A 15,047-nucleotide genomic window follows, 5' to 3' on the forward strand; every position below is an offset into this window, starting at 1 on the left:
GGATGAATTTCCCGCGCTTTGATAAGTATTAAATATGAAGATAAATATGGAACACTTAGAATTGTCCCCGATGCATTATGAAACCCCAAAATAGTGCTTATAGTAGTCATCGTAGTAGTGGTAGTTACAAAATTGGGGATGGCCCAAGCGCTTGTTTTCATGTGCTTTTCTGCCAAGTCATCTAGATCCGTGTTTTTCAAAAAAGGAAAAATTTTTTGGTGACCAGCAATAAGAAATATATTTTAGGTGGCGATCAAGTACATGCAAACACAGAAGATACAAAAATTTCCTGGAACGACACTCACCCTTCCTGTGTGCAAAGCATGCTATTCTAGTCTAGCTTGCTTTATTGTATTCAATTCTCTTCTAGTCTACTCCACTTATTTTATTTCTCTTCCTCTTTCAAGGTTGCTACAGTCCGCTCTGTAGATTTCACTACTATCTAATGGGTCATGGCCCACTGGTTGTTAAATGCTTCCCTAGATGAATCTGCAGAAGGCACTTGGCATTCTCAGGATCCCAGGGAGCAGGCTTCTTCTGAATTAACACCTCTGGCCAAGGTTGGGAGCCAAAACAAATGTGCCCCGAATTTTCTTCCCCATTAAAACTACCTGTTGGGACAATGAATGATAGCTGCAAAGCGATTAGACATCAGTCCTCCTCATACTTTCACCACTGCTCTGGCTCCTGGATGAGGACATTGTTTTCAAGACCCTTCTAGCAAGTCAGGCCAGCATCCGGGTTTGGCTGTAGAGCCTGGCATAGACATGCAAGTGTGTGCGTGCATGCATGCATGAGTATGAGAGAGAGAGAGGGAGAGGGAAAAATAGAGAGAGAGAGTGTGTGTGTTAGGAATTGGGGAAAACAGGGAAAGGACTGCCAGCTTCTCAGCTTTTCTCTCTAATATCTACCAATCAAGTTTCTGCCGGATTGGAGGGGAATGCCCACCCCCCCTGGGCAGTAACACTTTCCAAAAGGACCCTCCTTCTCTGGAGGTGTCTGACACAGTGGAAAACGGCCAGAGCACCCATAGTCGCCAGCTCTTTGCTCCGCCTCCCTGGTTTGGTCCCTTCGCCTTGACAGAGCCTTGGTCCAGTAAGATGATCTGACCACAGCTGGTCTCCTACACTTAGAACAAGTTGGAAGCAAGAGAACTTGGGGAAGGAATTTGGTTTCACTAAAAATAGCTGCAATATAGACCCTGTGACTTACCACTCCTCAGAACAGTCTGATGTGAACCGCACAGGGTCCACTGACCCCTGCAGTTACTTTGGACTATTTGCCTTCCCCGCCTGGAGCCCTTGGAACCAGGAGGGGCTGCGGGAGTTGAGGGCGCTTTGGCTCAGATGCAGACTCTTGCAAATCTCAGAAACGCAAGATGATGGTATGACCAAGAAGCTTCCTCCCGCTGGGAGCGCGTGACTGTTGGCACTAATAACAACAGGTCCCTTTAAGATTTTAGTCCATGGTGGGATCTTGTTTGCTCCTCACTGCCAGGCCCATTGCGTCTCCACTTCTAAGGTAGGTGAAAGCAAACTAACTGGGGAAATGGAACTGAATTGTGATCCTCTGGGGTAACCCCTGCCTGGGTTTCCACGGCCGAGGGCAGGGGGGCAGATGTCAGGGCAGGACATAGCTTATAAGTAAAAGTCTAAGGCCATGCTCCCAACACACTGATCAAGCCACAGTGATGTTTGGGGTGTAATTCCTTTCCTCGCTGAAGCCTCGATAATGTTTGGCGATTATTCCCTTTCGAGCACCCTCCTGCCAAAACCCCAGGTAGTACCTAGCAGGAAAGCACCTCAAGTGTTAAAATTAACCCTTTCTAGAGCTGCTTTATCGTAGATGCCTTGTCCTTCCTGTCCTGCTGGTAACTCTTGAGATCGTGAATTTGGCTCGGGGCCTTGGTTATCTGTGTTCACCTCTTCTGCTGTACAGCAACAGAGAGTAATAGAGAGCTGCCTAGAGCAGGGATTCCTGTAATTCAGGCAGTCTCCGTGAAAGAGGGAATCCAGTCCAGGTACACAAAAGATTTCCTTGGATTCCGTTTCCTTCCTGAAACACTGCTGTCAGGACTCATCTCTGATTTCTAGCCTGTTTATAGCAGTGGGCCTTAGAAAAGGGCTTGGACTCGAAGGGGAGCTGAAAGCTTCTGGGGGTCGGGTTAGGAGCCCTCTGACAACAAAAGAAGCTGCCTTAGTTGTTGGAAGGTTAAACACTAACAATTTCTTGCTTGAAGTTGACTTTAGAGCCTGTGCTAAGGAAACCAGTACGCCAGCATTCCAGCTTGCCAAGCTAAGGTGTTTTCATGTAAGTGAAGAGACACTTCGGTAACAGATATGCTTACTTTAAATGAAACTCGTAATCTCAAAATATTACATGGCTGGAAGAAACACTGGTCTCTGTGCATTTTGCAGAAGATTGGATTATACAAACTCATACTCGGGCATTTTATCCCCTCCCCACTTTGTTTTCCTTCATCTGTCTTCAAGGTAGATGAGTGTCCAAAGAGCATGAACTTAACATCTTAAACCTAGAAGAAACATCTTGGAAGTCATATGGTGTGTAATTCTTACTGGAGCCTAAGTTGGGTTGAGTGAATCTCTGGTTTTATCCTTAGATTGTTGCCTCAACTTTCCCTGTGACCTCAAAATGGATACGTGGTGGCTATTTCCATTCTGAAGCCATGGCTCTATCCGCATCACATCCTCCTGGCACTCTTTCCTTTCCAATATTATTACTTTAAGGTTCATTCATGTTGCTGCAAAGCGAGATAGAACATTTGGAATTACTTTCCCCGTGTTGCATTTGTGCGGCCATATGGCAGCATTGGTACCACGTGCTGCTGGTCTTACCACCCAAACGTGTTGTCACATCTTATTGAAAGTTGTCAGGGGTTTTGCATTCAAACTGGGGATGTGTTTTATTGAAACATCCCAGAGAAAGTGAGTCGCTGAAGGTTGCCTCCAAGTAGCACGCTTGCCTAGCACTTTGAGAAATGGTTCGCTGATAAAATCTCCATGAACAAACAGCTTTTGAGGAATGCATTTGTTGGTAAAACAGTGATTTCCAAACTCCATTTCCTGAACCAGTGCCAGACTGGGTGCCCAGGAATCACCTGGAAAGAATATTTGAGAATATAATTTCCGGGCCACGTCCCTGGAAATACAGATTGACGAGGTCTGGGAGTGGAGCCCTGGAAGCAGGACTTGTAGCAAGCAATGCTGGTCATTCTGATGCAAGGCCAGATTTGGGAAGTGCTGTACGAGTCAAGGTCCTCCTGTTTTTTCTGTCTGTCTGTCTCAAATCTTTCAATGATTTCCTTTTGCCCTTAGAATAAAGTTCACACTTTTTCACCTGGCATTCCCCAGGTCCCCCATGATCTAGTGCTAACCCAGCTTTTGAATCTTATTCCTCATTTTTCCTCTTACCGACACCCCCCCCAGTCAAGTCGAATTGAACACGTTCCCATTTTGCTCTCATGCCTTTTGACTACTATGTCCTTCCTCACTTTTCTGCACACCCCAATCTGCCCCATTTTTCTTGATCTATATGTTAGTGTACATAAGAGGGACTTGGAGGGTTTCTTTAAAATATCGCTCCTGGGACTCACTTCCAGGCATTCTGGTTCAGCGCCTTGGAGGATGTGATGCTGACCATCAGTCCATCTAGCTCAAATGGCATCTCTCTCTCTCTCTTTTAAGCAGGTTCCACGCCCAATGTGGGGCTTGAACTCATGACTCCCAGATCAAGAGTCACATGCTGTACTGACAGAGCCAGCCAGGCGCCCCTCCAATGTCATTTCTTTATAAAACCATCTCATGAAGCATTCATGCTTCCCCATGCCAACCCTCCTATAGCATTTTGTTCAGAGCTCTGTGATTTAAGACTTCTCTCTCTCTCTATTTGAATTCTTCCTCTACGTCATCATTTCCCTCGCGCGACATTCAACAAGTACCTAATGTAAAAGGTCTGTCTTTCCTTCAAGAGCCCAGGCTGCTTAGGAGACAGGATCTCTAACCATTGATCTCTGGAAACACCTTGGGCGTGAGTGTGGAGTGTCAGTGGGCTCGGCAAAGCTTAAATCACTCTGTGGTACATGAGTCAAGGAAATCACCTGTTCGAAGATGAAGCTTTATTTCAAGCTAAGAGATGTGGATACGAGGCTGATCCTTTCTGTCTCCGTGTCCCCAGTCTGAGATTTATGCACAAGAGTGGGATCTGAGAAGGCTTCTGGGGTTGGGCAATCTCAGAGCACAGCGATGACAGGATTCCAGGGAGTCTCTTGGCTTAGGTAGGAAGGGAAAGCACCTGGCATTTCTAAATACAGTATTTCCGTCATAAGGGAGGGATGAACACAGTGCCAAGGGGGGCAGAGGAGGGGTGGGAGACACTGGATGATGGGGATCTCCAGGGTCTTCACTGGGGACAGGCTTCCCTTCGTTGCTTTACCTCGCGCAGCACTGCAACTCCTCTGAAATTGTCTATTACTGAATGCTGTGGCTCTTTCATGATTTTTAATTTACTTATATACATGTAATATATAATTATATAAAACATGTGTAATGACCCGTGTCACTAACCTAGTGTGTATCCTTCCTTTTTTTTTCTCATGTAATTATGACTTTTCTGTATTTTATACTTCTTGCGATTTATGAGCTCTATGACCTTAGGGCTTCCGTTTCTTCATCTCGAAAATGAGGATGGTAATACTACCTATCTCATAGGGTTGCTGCAAGGATTCAGTGAGCCAGAAGACACAGAGCACTTAAGACAGTGCTCCGTGTGAGTTTTTGCTACTATTATTGTTACTGCCATTTACATTCAACGAAACCTACACAACGGCTACAGCTGGTTAATTTCATTCTTTTTAACGGCGGCCCAGGATTTTGTGATACAGATGGAGAGCCATTGATCCAACCATCTGACTTTTAGCCGGCGTTCAGTTTGGTTCCATTTTTTTGGGGGGGGGTCACTAAAGAGCAACATTACAATAAACACTATGTATAGCCTTACATGTACTTGTTTTTCTTATGCTGGGAAAGATTTCCGGGAATGGAATAGCCGGGTTGAAGAGTGTATTCATGTTGTTTTAAATTTCACTAAATACTGCGGTACTGCTTTTTCAAAAGCATGGAACAAATGCACGACTCCACCAGTAATGTATGGGTGTATAGCTTTTCCTGTGATCCCACCAACTGTTGATTTTATTACTCTTTTTTAAATTTTAACAGTCCTATGGGTGAAAATTGTCATCTCATTGTTACTTGAAAGTTGAGTTTCTCTGGCTACTCATGAATGTGAGCATTTTTTGAAAAACAAAAAACAAAAATAGCTGTTGACCATTTGGATTTCCTTCATCTGTGCAGTGGTTCTTCATGTGCTCTGCCTATTTTTGGAATGGGTTGTTTTTCCTTGTCAATTTGTAAGAACTCCTAGTACATTATAGCTATAAGCCCCTCATCTGTTCTTTGCATGCAGCTATGGTTCCAATTCCTTGTTTTATTTTAACTATTGTGCCTTGTGCCAAAATTTAGAAAAATTGTATGTAGTCAAATTTTGTTTCTAACTTCTGTGTTTTAAGGATTGGTTAACAGGGGTGTGGTGCATGTAGCTTCCCAGGTTTTCTAGCAGGACTTCCACTGTTTCGATATGTAAATATGTCTTTATGTAGACACTGTATTGATTTTTGGCATAAAATATAGGTTCAATTATATAATCTTTCAAATTAATAGCCAGTCGCATCCATACCGTTCACTAACAATCTATCTTTTTCCCACTGAAATGAAACACCACTTTGGCCATGTATTAAATGCTTATGTGTGGAATTCAATTCCACATTCTCTATTTTATTCTCTGATTTAATTGCCTATTATTCCTAGGCCACTACTAAGTTTTGACTTGCTTATGGTGACTTCAGGGTATATTCTGATATCTGACCTGAGATGTGTCTCTCTCATTATCCTTATTTCTCATGGCTGTTCTAAGGGTTGTATTCTTCTGTATAAGTATTATGTCTATAAATAAATGCCCTCTTTTTGTCTTGAAAAATGTTGGGAATTTTAATTGGATTAAAAGTATTGATTTGGAGAGAATTAAAATTTTATGATATAAAGTCTTAAGATTTTTTCATTTATTCCTTCTTTTCAGATTTTGTTCTGTGTCCTTACGTAAGCTATTGCTGTTTTCTTCACACTGGTCTGATGCTTGTTAGATTTAGTCCTGTGTAGTGTGTAGGCTTTTTTCATTATCCTGAATGTCATTTTTCCTATTTTCATTTTGCGGTGTTGATCCTTGGATACAGAAACACTGTCTTGTATAGTAACCTTGTATTTCTTTACCACATGCTCTAAATAAGTCTCGTAGATTTTGCTCTAGTGCTTTGTTTGTCCAGCTGTACAAATACTCCATCAGCAGGTGAGGAAATCTTGGTCTTTTCTGATGTTTATATTAGTTCTTTCTTTTTGGGGGGAGGGTCGGGTCTTTTTTTTATAAGCTAGACTCTCCAAGACAGTATTGAATAATAGTAGGGATGGGGGAATTCTTGTCTACTTCAGTATTTTATTTGAACAGATGAGTGTTTTGCCATTTGAAATAGTATTTTGCATCTGTTTTTGGTAAACAGTCTATTATTTTAAGAAATTGTCTTCTTATCCTGTTTATTTTCCAAATGTATTAGGAATGCAGTTGAATTTATCAATTGACTTTTAAGCCTTTCTTGATATCATTATTCATATGGTTTTCCTCTTTAATTTATTGATGTAATGAATTATGCTGATAGATCTGCTGATACTGAACCTCCTTTGCGTTTCCAAATGTTGTCCTATAAGTCAGCCAGTAATTTCTGTAAGACAAACCAGCCAAAGCCTCAGTGGCTTCAAACACAACACGGATTTGTTTTTGCTCATCTTTTCTTCAGGTTAGTTGGGGTCTGGCCGGTCTAGTCTGGGCTTGGCTTCGTGGCTCCGCTTGTCGGTCTTTTGGTCTTTTGGTCTTTTGAGGCTGCTTTGCTTCAGGTTGTTGTGGCTGGGGCAGTTCTGACCCAGGTAAATCTTATCCTCCTGCCAAGGCAAGTAGGCTAGCCGGGCTAGTCCTAGAGTGATTGCAGAAGCACAGGAAGGAAGGAAGGAAGGAAGGAAGGTGGACGTGCATGAAGCTTCTTAAGGCATAGGCTGGGTAGTGGCACACTTCTGTCTCTTTTTATTCGCCCAACGTTATTTGGTATATTCCAAAGTTAAGAGGCGTGAAATATATAATATATTGATGGCAGGAACTCCAAAGTCACTTATATCAGTAAGGTGTTTTAAGTAAACCTCAGGGTAACCACAAAACAAACACCTATAGTAGATATACACAAGAGAAGGAAATCAACATACACCACTATAGAAAAGCATCAGTTCACAAAGGAAGATAGAAAGAGAGGAAGAAAGGAACAGAGGAACCATACAAGAGCCAGAAAGCAATTAACAAGAGTGCAATAGTAAGTCCTTAGCTATCAGTAACTACTTGAAGTGGAAATGAATTCAGTTCTCTAATCAAAAGGCATACAGTGGGTGAATGGACAAAAAATCAACACCCATGTAGATGCTGCCTACAGGAGACTCACTTCCGTTTTAGGACACTCACAGGCTCAGAGTGAAGGGCTGGAAGAGGACATTCCAAGAGAGAGAATGGGTAACTATACTTATATCAGACAAAATAGACCTTAATTAAAAACTGTAACAGGAGACAAAGAAGGTCATTATGTAATGATACGGGGTCCATTCATTTAGAGGAGATAACAGTTTTAAATATATATATGCACCCAACATCAGAGTACCTAAATAGATTAAGCAAATTCTAACAGATCTGAGGGGTGTTACAGACAACAGTAATAGTAGGGGATTTCAGTACCCCACTTTCAGCAAAGAATAGATCATCCAGACAGAAAATCAATAAGGAGACATTGGACTTGAACTATATTTTAAACCAAATGGACCTAAAAGACACATACAGAACATTTTATCCAACAGCAGCAGAATACACATTTCTGTCAAGTGCACAAGGAACATTATTTAGGATAGATCTTGTGTTATGCCACAAGACAAGTCTTGGCATTTAAAAAGACTGAAATCATACCAAGTATTATTTCCAACCACAATGGCATGAGACTAGAATCAATGATAGGAGGACAATTGGAATATACACAAATATGTGGAAATTAAACAACATACTCCTGAACAACCAGTAGGGCCAAGGGTCAGATCAAGAGGGAAATTTAAAAATACCTGGAAACAAATGTGAAAATGCCAATACAGTATTCCAAAACGTATGAGATGTGGCAAAAGCCGTGCTAAGAGGGAAGTTGATAGTGATGAATGCCTACATTTAGAAAAAAGAAAGATCTCAAACAACCTAACCGTATACCTCAGGAACTACAAAAGCAAGAACAAACTAAGCCCAAAGTTAGCAGAAGGAAGGGGGCAACAAAGATCAAAGCAGAAATCAATGAAATAGAGAATAGAAAAACAATTAAAAATATCAATGAAATTAGAGTTGTTTTTTGAAAAGGTAAAAAAAAAAAAAAATGGACGAACTTTTAGCTGGACTTACCAAGAAAAAAAGAGAGAACACTCAAGTAAATAAATTAGTAAATGAAAGAGGAGGCATTTCAACAAATAGTACAGCAAGACAAAGGATCATAAGAGACTACTATGAACAATTATATGGCAACAAGTTGGGCAAGCTGTAAGAAATGGATACATTCCTAGCAACATACAATCTACCAAGTCTGAATCATGAAGAATTAGAAAATGTAACCAGACAATAACAAGGAAGGAGATTGAATCAGTAATCACAACCTCCAACCCCAACACAGGTGAATTCTATCAACCCTTTAAATGCTTCTTTAAATGAAGAAAGAAGAATTCTTTAAATTCTTCTTTAAAAAAACGAGGAATTAATGCCAATTCATTTCAAACTCTTCCAGAAAATAGAAGAGGAGGGTATACTCCCAAACTCACTTTATGAGACCAGAATTACTCTGATACCCAAGCCAGATAAGGATACTAGAAGAAAAGAAGAATAAAAAACTACAGGCCAGTATCCTTGATAAATATAGGTGAAAAACTTCTCAATGAAATACTAGCAAACTGAATTCCCCAGGACCTTAAAAGGATCATATATGATGGTCAAGTGGGATTTATCTCTGGGATACAAGGATGGCTCAACACACACAAATCAAATAAAAGGATGAAAGACAAAAATCATATGATTATCTCAATAGATGCAGAAAAAGCATTTGACAAAACTCAGCATCCTTCCATGATTAAAAAAAATCCTCTCAAAAGTTTGTGCATAGAAGCAATATACCTTAACATAGTAAAGACCACGTATGACACACCTACCGCTAACATCATACTCAAAGGTGAAAGGTTGAAAAGTTTTTCTCTAAGATCAGGAATATGGCAAGTGTGCCCACTCTTACTCCTTCTCTTCATCTTAGTACTGGAAGTCCTGGCCAGAGTGATCAAGTGGGAAAACAGAAATAAAGGGCATCCAAAGTACAGAAGAAGGAATATAATTGTCTCTGTTTGCTGATGACTTGATCTTATATTTAGAAAAGTCTAATGACTCCACCAAAATCTCTTACAACTAAGAAGTAAATTCAGTAAAATTTCAGGACACAAGATCAACATTTAAAAATGCCTTATGTTTCTATTCGCTAGCAATGAACTATGTGAAAAAGAAATAAAGAACTCTCATTTACAAAAGCATCAAAAAGAATAAAATACTTAGGAATAAATTTAACCCAGGAAATGAAAAATCTATACAGTGGCAGCTATAAGACACTGATGAAAGAAATTGAAAATGACACAAATAAATAGAAAGATATCCTATGTTGATGGATCAGAGAAGGTACTATTATTAAAATGTACATACTATCCAAAGCTATCTATAAATTCAGTGCTGTACCTATCAAATAAATCCAATGGCATTTTAGAAATGGAAAAGCAATCCTAAAATTCATATGGAGTCAAAAAGACCCCAAGTAGCCAAAGAAATCTTAAGAAAGAAGAAAGCTGGAGGCCTCACACTCCCTTACTTCAAACTATATTACAGATCTATAGTGGTCAAAACAGTGTGGTATTAGCATAAAAACAGACACATAGTCCAATGGAACAAAATAAAGAGACCACAAAGTAGGCAAGAATACTTAATGGAGAAAGGATAGTCTCTTCAGGAAATGGTGTTGGGAAAACTGGATACCCATATGCAAAAAAAAAATGCAGTTGAACCCCTATCTTACACCACTCACAAAAATTAATGTAAAATGGATTAAGTATTTACTCATAAGGCCTGAAACTGTTAAACTTGAAAAACCTCCAAGACATCGGTCTTGGCAATGATTTTTTTGGACATGACACCAGAAGCACAGGCAAAATAGGTGAAAATTAACAAGTGGGACCACATTAAAGTAAACACTTCTGCACAGCAAAAAAAAAACAATCAACAAAATGAAAAGGCAACCCAAAGAATGGGAGGAAATATTTCAAAACTGTATATCTGATAACGGGTTAATATCTGACATGTCTAAAAAAACTCATACACCCAACAGCAAAAAAGAAAAAAAAATCCAATTAAAAAAATGGGTAAAGGACCCAAAAGGACATTTTTTAAATAATATTTTTTTATTATATTATGTTAGTCACCATACAGTACATCCTTGGTTTTTGATGTAAAGTTCCATGATTCATTAGTTGCGTATAACACCCAATGCACCATGCAATACGTGCCCTCCTTACTACCCATCACCAGTCTGTCCCAGTCCCCTACCCCCCTCCCCTCTGAAGCCCTCAGTTTGTTTCTCAGAGTCCATAGTCTCTCATGTTTCATTCCCCCTTCTGATTACCCCCCTTTCTTTATCCCTTTCTTCCCCTACTGATCATCCTAGTTCTTATGTTCCATAGATGAGAGAAATCATATGATAGTTGTCTTTCTCTGCTTGACTTATTTCACTAGCGTTATCTCCTCCAGTGCCGTCCATGATGCAGCAAATGTTGAGAAATCGTTCTTTTTGATAGCTGAGTAATATTCCATGGTATATATGGACCACAACTTCTTAATCCAGTCACCTGTTGAAGGGCATCTCGGCTCCTTCCACGATTTAGCTGTTGTGAACATTGCTGCTATGAACATTGGGGCGCATATGGCCCTTCTCTTCACTACGTCCGTATCTTTGGGGTAAATACCCAGTAGTGCAATGGCTGGATCATAGGGTAGCTCAATTTTTAACTTTTTAAGGGACCTCCATACTGTTTTCCAGAGTGGCTATACCAACTTGCATTCCCACCAACAATGTAGGAGGGATCCCCTTTCTCCACATCCTCTCCAACAATTGTTGTTTCCTTCCTTGTCAATTTTTGCCATTCTAACTGGCGTAAGGTGGTATCTCAGTGTGGTTTTGATTTGAATTTCCTTGATGGCTCATGATTTTGAACATTTTTTCATGTGTCTGTTAGCCATCTGTATGTCTTCATTGGAAAAGTGTCTGTTCATATCTTCTGCCCATTTTATGATTTATTTATTTGTTTCACATGTATTGAGTTTGAGAAGTTTCTTTATAGATCTTGGATACTAGTCTTTTATCTGTAGTATCATTTGCAAATATATTCTCCCATTCCGTGGGCTGCCTCTTAGTTTTTTTGACTGTTTCCTTGGCTGTGCAGAAGCTTTTTATCTTGATGAACCCAGAAATGGACCCTCGGCTCTTTGGGCAACTAATCTTTGATAAAGCAGGAAAAAACATCCAGTGGAAAAAAGACAGTCTCTTCAATAAATGGTGCTGGGAAAACTGGTCAGCTACATGCAAAAGAATGAAACTTGACCACTCTCTCACACCATATACAAAGATAAACTCTAACTGGATGAAAGACCTCGATGTGAGACAGGAATCCATCAAAATCCTAGAGGAGAGCATAGGCAGCAACCTCTACAGCATCGGCCACAGCAACCTTTTTCATGACACATCTCCAAAGGCAAGAGAAACAAAAGATAAAATGAACTTGTGGGACTTCATCAAGACCAAAAGGTCGTTTTTTGAATGAAGACATACATATGTGGCCAAGAGAGGGCGCCTGGCTGGCTCAGTGGGGAGAGCAGGCGACTCTTGATCTCCGGCTCCGGAGTTCGAGCCCCATGTTAGGTGTAGAGATGACTTAAAAAATAAAATAAAATCTTTAATAAAAATGACAATAAACGAACGTGGCCAAGAGGTATGTGAAAATGTACTCAACATCAATAATAATCACGGAAGGGGTGCCTGGGTAGTGCAGTCGTTAAAGCGTCTGCCTTTGGCTCAGGGCGTGACCCCGGCATTCCGGGATCGAGTCCCACATCGGGCTCCTCTGCTGGGAGCCTGCTTCTTCCTCTCTCACTCGCCTGCTCTGTTCCCTCTCTCGCTGGCTGTCTCTCTGTCACATAAATAAATAAAATCTTTAAAAAAAAATAAATAATAATCACGGAAAATATCAATAATAGTCATGGAAATACAAGTTAAAACCACAGTGAGATACGACCTCACATCTGTTAAGAGTGGCTGTTATCAAAAAGACAAGGGATTACGAGTGCTGGTGAGGATGTGGAGAAAAGGGACCGCTCGTGCACTGTTGGTGGGAATGTATATTGGTACAGGCACTGTGGAGAACAGTATAGAGATTCCTCTGAAAAGTAAAAATGTAAGTACCATATGCTCCAGCAATCCCACTTCTGGGTATTTAACGGAAGGAGTGAAGTCATTATGTTGAAGCTGTACTTACATTCCCATGTTCATTGCAGCATTTTCCACAATAGGGAAGACATGGAAACAACCTAGGTGTCCATCGATGAATGAACGGAAAAAGAAGATTTGGAGTAAATATACAGTGGAATATTATTGAGCCATAAAAGGAAGGAGATCCTGCCTTTTGTGACAACAGGGGTGGATGTTGATGGCATTATACTGTGAAGTAAGCCAGACACAGAAAGACAAATACTGTACAATCTTGTATGTGGAATCTAAAAACATTGAACTCATGGAAACAGAGAGAAGAATGGTTGTTACCACTGGCTGAAGAATGGTAGAAACAATTAGATGTTGGTCAAAGAGTTTTTTCAGTTATAAGATGAATGTGTTCCAGGAATTTAATGTACAGCATGATGACTGTAGTTAATAATACTGTTTTATATATTTTAAAATTGCAAGGAGAGCAGATCTTTAATGTTCTCATTATTAACAACAACAAAAAGGTAATTATGTGAGGTGAAGAATGGGTTAACTAACCTTAGTTTGGTAAACATTTCATTATATGTATACACACACACACACACACACACATGTTTCAAATCATCTCATTGTACACCTTAAATAAACACAATGTTATGTGCCAATTATATCCCGCTAATGCTGGAAAAAGAGGAATTAGGGATCTTTTCTTTATTTTTTTTGGCCTGAAATAGTTTAAGTGATATTGGAACTACTTGTTTTAAAAAATACGTTGAATTAAAACAGATGAATCGTGTTGTTATGATGACTTTTATCTTTTAATTTTATTTTTAAAAAGATTTTATTCATGTATTTGAGAGAGTGAGCAAGTAGGGGAGGGACAGAGGGAGAGGGGCAGGGAGAGAATCTCAAGCCAACTCCCCACTGAGTGCAGAGCCCATCGTGGGGCTCAGTCCTACCATCCTGAGGTCATGACCTGAGCTGAGATGAAGAGCCAGTCGCTCAACTGACTGAGTCATCCAGGTGTCCCAGGAGGTGTTCTTTTCAATTGCTTTCAAGATAGTTTGTAATATTGTTTTGGTCCAACAAGTTTTCTAGGAGTGTATGTTTTAGTTTCCAAGCAGTAACTTTTTGCATTTTAAAAATTATTTATTCAAATTTTATGTTTATTTTATATTTTAAATATTTAACATTTAAATATAAAAATGTATATCCAGATTTATTATATGTTATGCTTAGAAAAGCTCTTTTTTATCACCTTTTAAAACAAGTACCGCCTTTCCTGTGTCTCTTCCCTCTTCTCCTTCTGGAAGATTTCTTCGGGATCTCCGCATCTCTTACATTTCCTTCATGATTTCCTCCTCGTGGTATTTTTGGCTTTGTGCTCTCTGATTCTCCTACCTCATCTTCCAGGTTACCCTTTGGGGTCTCAGCAGTGATCACCCTCTCCTTCTGTTCGTCTGCTGAACTGTCTATTTAGAAATCATGTTGTGTAGTTCCAGAAAGTCTGTTTTTATGCTGCACTTGAATCGCTCTATATCTGCCTATTCGGTTATTCTCGTTGTTGTTGAACTGATCATTTTTGTGTCTCTTCCTGCCGTTCTATCTCTTTAGGCATGTGTTGCTTAGTCAACCTTTTTCTGGGTGCTGGTTTGTTGCTGGACCCACAGAGATGGTTACAGAGTATTTTGTTCGCCAGCCCGTAGGGATCAGCTGATGCTGGAAGGGATCTCCCAACGTTTTCCAAGTGCTAGTAGGTCCTCAAGTGGTGGGAAGCCACCTTTTCCCCAGGCCTCTTCACGTGGTCCCTCTCTACACTGACCTGGTCTGTTACTTTACTTTATTCTTTCTTGGCTCCTTGAAGGCCTAGGAGACTGGGGACACAGGTCTGATATTATTTTCCCAATCTCCTGGTTTCCTTGTGCTGGGCCTTTGTGGCAAAGGATCCAGGCTTTGCTCAGCACTCATGGAAGAAAGCCTGACAACACTGTGCAAGATTCCCACAATGTCTCGGTCTTCACATCTAGATCTTCTCCAGAGACCTCAATTGCCATTTGGCTGAGGAGAAGCAGGCAGCTTGGAGTTGGAAATACGAAATAACCCACGCTTAGGTCACCATCTTTCCAGAACCTGCCATGGTTCCTTACAAGAAAGAAAGAAGGCCTTTAGCATGAAACCTGTATCAGTGTCTGGGTGAAAACAGGGCTACTCAAAAACTGCAATAAGGGGTTAAGTAAATAGACAGATAAATAAACACACACACACACACACACACACACACACACACAGACACACAAAGTGGCAG

General features: G+C 40.4%; 1 protein-coding gene across 2 annotated transcripts in view; it reads left to right on the top strand.

Moving 5' to 3' along the window:
• Positions 1-1,213: 1,213 nt before the first annotated feature.
• FGF13 (fibroblast growth factor 13) overlaps positions 1,214-15,047 on the top strand; it is a 489,088-nt gene continuing 475,254 nt past the window's right edge. For both annotated transcript variants that reach the window (XM_087859452.1, XM_087859456.1), the window contains exon 1: positions 1,214-1,521. The gene's annotated coding sequence lies outside the window, so the exon portion shown is untranslated. The remainder of the gene's footprint in view (positions 1,522-15,047) is intronic.

The sequence above is a fragment of the Ursus americanus genome, chromosome X (genome assembly GCF_024610735.1).
Source record: "Ursus americanus isolate L20-20 chromosome X, mUrsAme1.1.p, whole genome shotgun sequence".
Taxonomy (NCBI): Eukaryota; Metazoa; Chordata; class Mammalia; order Carnivora; family Ursidae; genus Ursus; species Ursus americanus.